Genomic DNA, 5,982 nt, shown 5'->3' with positions numbered 1-5,982 from the left:
GCTCAGACCAGGGTGGCTCAGGCACTCATGGGAAGGAGCCAGCGATGCAATCCCGCTTCGCCGCGGCCCGAGCCCTTCACTTTCAGTTTCACCCCCACACGCACCGCCACGATGGTCGCGACCCAGAGCGGCTCACAGCGCCCCCTCGCGGCCTCGCACCTCCCGTCGCCATAGCAACCTCGGCGCCGCCAGGGCCTAGCGCCGCCTGCCGCCGGGAGGGGTGGGAGCGCAGCCCGCCAGGCAGCCGCGGCTCCGCCGCGCCGGGGGTGCCTGAGCCGCTACTGCCCGCAGGTGCAGGCCAGGCGGGATGTCCGCAAGAGCTACTACCGTAGAGAAGGTCAGCTCGGCTGCTACGGGTTAAAGGCTCTCGTCCGGATTTCGGGCCGCGTTGCCAACCCCACGTGTTCAGAACTGATGAGTCAGCCCCGCCCCCCCCAACACCGGATCGACTTCCAACAACAAACAAGTGTGGGGTTTATTTGTGTTAGCAGCCGGTTCTGGGGCCTCGGGATGTATTTGAGTCACACCTTCCTCAAAAATCACAAAAGCTTGGAAATGGTGTTTTCAAAAAGACAATATTCTCTTGTGATTGCTTCCCTACAGGAACAAATAGCATGCTGTTAATGTCCTGCAGGACATCATTAATTTTCCAATTAGCAAAACTACTAACCACTTGTGCCTTGGGAAAGGAATTTGGGAGGGAGCTAAAAGATATGGAAATGTTTGTGTAAGTAACGAACCGTGGAAAATTAACAGCTCTAACCTTGAAGAAGAGCTAACAAGCTGATAGAAGGGAACATCTTAGCACCAAAGACTGGACAGTGGCCAGAGCTGATAAAACTACAGAAACTGGGTGAAAGGTAAATGCGGCAAGGGGAGATCACAACCACTGACTCAATTCAGGACCAAAAAGACTGACTGACTGACTGACTGACTGACTGACTGGCTTGCTTGCTTGCTTGCTTGCTTGCTTGCCTGCCCCCGCCCCCCCCCCCCCCAAAGGAGCATGTGTGCTGATTTACATAGCAAGCGAGACTCATTTAAATATAGTTAACCAATAGTGTGTGAAATGTTAATCACTAATCAATAAGTGTAGATTTAGGCATGTTTATACTCATGATTTAACCTGATAAATATGCTGTGGTTTTGTATGATGGGGTGCTTGATTTGTGGAATTTCTACTGAGCACACTGCATAGAATAAAGCAATGTCAGCTCTCTAAACTAGACTTTGGGTTTTGTTTGGAGGGTTTTCTCAATTACAAGCAATGGTTTTGGCAACCTAGATGGGACCGTGAATTCAGACTGGATCTCAACTAGGATGCTGCCACTGGAGGGAATCGCATATCGGACCCCAGCTGGTACCAGAGGACTTTCCTTGGGGACTCCTGACTTGCGATCCCCCAGTGGGTAGTGAGTACCTAGGGGACATCCAAAACTAAGACACTGCTAATTTATTTTGGGTCTATTCCCCAAGTAACTTGTATCTGCTCGAGGTGTGGATTGGTGGAGTATTTACATAAAGGTCTTGTGAATTTGAATATCCCAGGTTATCCCCGTGTGATATTACGGTGACGACTGGAGCACGAGGATTTGATTGCGGAGTACTCCTAGGTATTTTTGTGATCGTAAAGGTTATCTTGTTCTTGTTGTGTGGGTGTTACAAAATGGGTAACTAGTCATCTACCAAAGGGGGAATCCCCAAGAATTCACCGTTAGGATGTATTTTAAATCACTGGAATAGATATGGGGGTGACCCCCTAACTAAAAGAAAATTAATTATGTATTGCAATCAGTGGTAGTCTGTATATATTTTGGAAGATCAGGAGAAATGGCCTTAAAATGGAACTCTGAATTATAATACCATCTTGCAACTTATGTTGTCCTGTAGACAGGAAGGAAAATGGGATGAAATACCATATGTTGACATGTTTTTTGGGTTGAGAGATGATTATGACATAGAAAGGATTGTGGTTTGATTGCCAAAGATGCTAATGTGTTGGCATTGGAGAAAGAAAGAGATGGAAAAGTACTAAAATGATGTTGTTTGGCTTGTAGTACTGGAAAAAGATGTAAGAAGTTGAGAGAACCTCCAGAGGAGGATGTGGAATTGTTGATAACTCCTAGGAGAAGGGCAGTGCAAGTAGAAAGAGAGGAAGAGAGAGCTGAAGCCTCTGACTTCCCCCCCCCCAGTGGAGGAGGAAAGTAAAAACAGAGAGGAAGACTTGTCTGGCCCTGTAGCTAGTCGAACAAGGCCGGGGGAGCAGTGTTGCAGGCACCTTTGAGACAAGCGGTAGGACCAGATGGAAATCCAGTATACATGAAGGTCCCGTTTTCAATGGCAGATTTGAGAGCATGGAAGGAAATGGCAGGGACTTTCAGGGAGGATCCAGATAAAATGGTCAAGGTTTTGGAAACTATAATGGTGAATCATGATCTGGACTGGCGGGATACACAGGTAGTTTTGGGAAACTTGATGTCTTATGAAGAACGTAGGGTTGTATTAGTGAAGGCAAAAGAAGAGGCAGAGAGGGTTCATGTTCAGGATGCCCAAGACGGGAGGACAGAAGATAATTTTCCTTCGACCAACCCGGAATGGAATCCGAATAATACAGTACAGAGGTTGTTGATTACTGAATATCAGAGGCTCGTGTTGTTTGGAGCTAAATATGCTATACCTAAACAGAAGAATCTCTCTAAATTGTATCAGTTCAGGGAAAAAATTAAGATCCTTCATCATTCTATGGATGATTGTGTGAGACAGCCAGGAAATTCACTGACCTGGACCCAGAAAAAGAAACTGATAGTTTCACTTTTATAACCTTGTTTCCGGGGCAGTCTAATCCAGATATCAGAAGAAAGTTGCAGAAAATAGAAGGGGAGAATGCAAGGTCACTAAGTAAGTTGTTGGAAGCGGCTTGGAAGGTATATAATAATCGAGAGGAGGTAGAAAAGAAGAGACAGGAAAAGGAACAAGTTCAGAAGGAAGCTCGGAAGGCCCGGCTGTTAGTGGCGGCAATAGCTGAGGGGAATCAGAATAGAGAAAGAAGGGTTCAAGCCTCAGGAAGAAGTACGTTCAATTCAAATCGAGGGTTTAGGCCCCCTTTGGGAAAAGACCAATGTGCATATTGTAAACAAAAGGGGCATTGGAAAAGGGAATGCCTGCAAATTCTGAACTGAGAATTACCCCCCCAAAGTAGGGAGGATCCACAGGTAGCAAGTGTATTAACTATAGATCAAGATTCAGACTGAAGGGGACTGGGGGTGAATTAGGAAGAATCCCCAACAGAACCCCTGGTTACCCTGAAGTTGGGGAATGAAAAGATAAAGTTTTTAATAGATACGGGAGCAACTTATTCAGTATTAAATACTTGCAAAGGGAAATTAAGTGGAATTGGTAAGAGGAGTTTTACTCAAATTTTTATATATTCTAGGTTGCCCGATGCCCTTGTTGGGGAGAGATTTATTGAGTAAATTAAATGTACAAATAAGCTTTGAGCAAGGAACCATTCATGTACAAATACCTGAAGAAAAAGCCTTGGAGGCACAAGTCTTTGTCTTACAGGAAATAGGAGAGAATGAAAAAGAGAATAAGGACAAAATTCCTGAAGAAGTGCTGGATGCAGTAAACCCACTGGTTTGGGCAGCCGAGGGTTTTCTCAATTACAAGCAACACTGTGACTGTAACAGGACCAAGATTACAGGTTCGCATGGTAGGAAACCTTTAGCTACAGGTGTCTGCTTTTAAAAGCATCATGCCACACTGTGCATATACAGCTGTTTTCTACAAGAAAAGCTGCAGGCTAAATTGTAAATTTATGCCAACAAAGTTAAGCCTCCAATGTGGCAATATTATTGTACTGTTAGGTCTACTTAATATAACTGTTCAGAATAATGTATTTTATGTAGAATTTTTATATGACGTGATAAAAAATGCTCTTCTGATTTAATTTTTAAAACCTTCCATGCCAACAGGAACTAACTGAAGGAGACGGTCCATGTAATGCATTTTGCTAAATATTAGCAAAATTAACTAATTATTAATTAATTATCAATTATTATTTAATTATTATTAATTAATTATTAATTAATTATCACATTAACTGCAAATGATTCAATTCACATGTCCATTCGCAATTGAATTCGGCTATTTATGTTCGATTTCAGTCCAGAGTCTTGCTCTACTTGCTTTGTGAACTCCAGATAGCAATCTTCTTTCAAGATTAGGAAGATAACTGAGAACCGGGGTGCCCAGAATACACCTCAGCTGATGTTTGTATTTTGTCTCCCTGAACAGTCATAGAATCATAAATTGTTAAGGTTGGAAAAGACCCTTAAGATCATCGAGTCCAACCATTAACCTATCACTGCCAAGTCCACCACTAAACCATGTCCCTAAGCACCATGCCTACCCTTCTTTTAAATACCTCCAGGGATGGGGACTCAACCACTTCCCTGGGCAGCCTGTTCCAGTGCCTGACTACCCTTTCAGTGAAGAAGTATTTCCTAATATCCAACCTAAACTTCCCCTGGCGCAGCTTGAGGCCATTTCCTCTCATCCTGTCACTTGTTACTAGGGAGAAGAGACTGACCCCCACCTCGCTACAACCTCCTTTCAGGTAGTTGTAGAGAGCAATAAGGTCTCCCCTCAGCCTCCTCTTCTCCAGGCTAAACAGCCCCAGCTCCCTCAGCCGATCCTCATAAGACTTGTTCTCTAGACCCTTCACCAGCTTCGTTGCCCTTCTTTGGACACACTCCAGCACCTCAATGTCCTTCTTGTAGTGAGGGACCCAAAACCAAACACAGTACTTGAGGTGCGGCCTCACCAGTGCCAAGTACAGGGGCACTATCACCTCCCTGGTCCTGCTGGCCACACTATTCCTGATACAAGCCAGGATGCCATTGGCCTTCTTGGCCACCTGGGCACACTGCTGGCTCATGTTCAGGCGGCTGTCAACCAACACCCCCAGGTCCTTTTCTGCCAGGCAGCTCTCCAGCCACTCCTCCCCCAGCCTGTAGCGTTGCATGGGGTGGTTGTGACCCAAGTGCAGGACCTGGCACTTAGCCCTTGCTGACCTTTCCACCTGTTACTTCCACAGCCAAAGTTAAAGGCTTGTGTGGCGTTGTTTCAAACTCTGTTCGTGACTCGTGAAAATATGCAAGTATGTATGAAACATTATAAAAAAATCAAAATAGCACTGTCTTGTATTAAATAAAAAAGATTGTATTCTAAAATGGTGCCTTTAGAAGTTATGTTCCTGTTTAGTTTATTATTACATTTTACTATTTTTAATTATTAATGGAGGGGGTAGGGAGTAAAATATTTGTTATTTCCCCAAGGCATGAATTGACTGATTTTTTGTGAGAGACAAAGTTGGCCAGACAGTAAAGGTGACACAGTTACAATTAGGCTCATGGGAAAAGTGTTCATAGGCAACTATTATTGAAAGTGAAGACTGATAAACTAACAAATCTATACTCTGCGACTGAAATGAGAGCAAGTGGAGGAGATTTTGATGAGGTTTCAAAAAAGCAGACGACTTCCCTCATGTAAGCAATTGTCAAAATAGATTTAAGCAGTATTACCAAGCTTTTAAAGATCACAAATTAGCTACTAAAATAACTAAATAAAAAAATATTCAGTGTTCTTGTGTTATTTCAGTTCTGGTTTTAAAGCCTATATTGTGAACTCTGGTCACATTTGTAGACTTTATCTTACCAGGAAGAGAATTAAAAGGTTACATTAATGTGGAAAAGAAAGTTGAAATTCTCAGTCACTGGTCTCAGGATCCTGAGGCTTTAAGAAAATCATCGTTATATACTGGCATCACTTTTTAATATGCCAATCTTTCAAGAAAGTAAATCTCATTCTTTAAGTTATATACCTATGAGGAATTAAATGCCTCAGGTTATCATTATTGAACCAGACAACTTTTCAGTTTTGATCATAAATGTGAATTCTTTTCACTTAGCACACATTCTT

This window comes from Platalea leucorodia (assembly GCF_965183815.1).
Source record: "Platalea leucorodia genome assembly, chromosome: W".
Lineage (NCBI taxonomy): Eukaryota > Metazoa > Chordata > Aves > Pelecaniformes > Threskiornithidae > Platalea > Platalea leucorodia.
The sequence above is the reverse complement of the archived record's forward strand: the minus strand, read 5'-3'. Positions refer to the sequence as shown.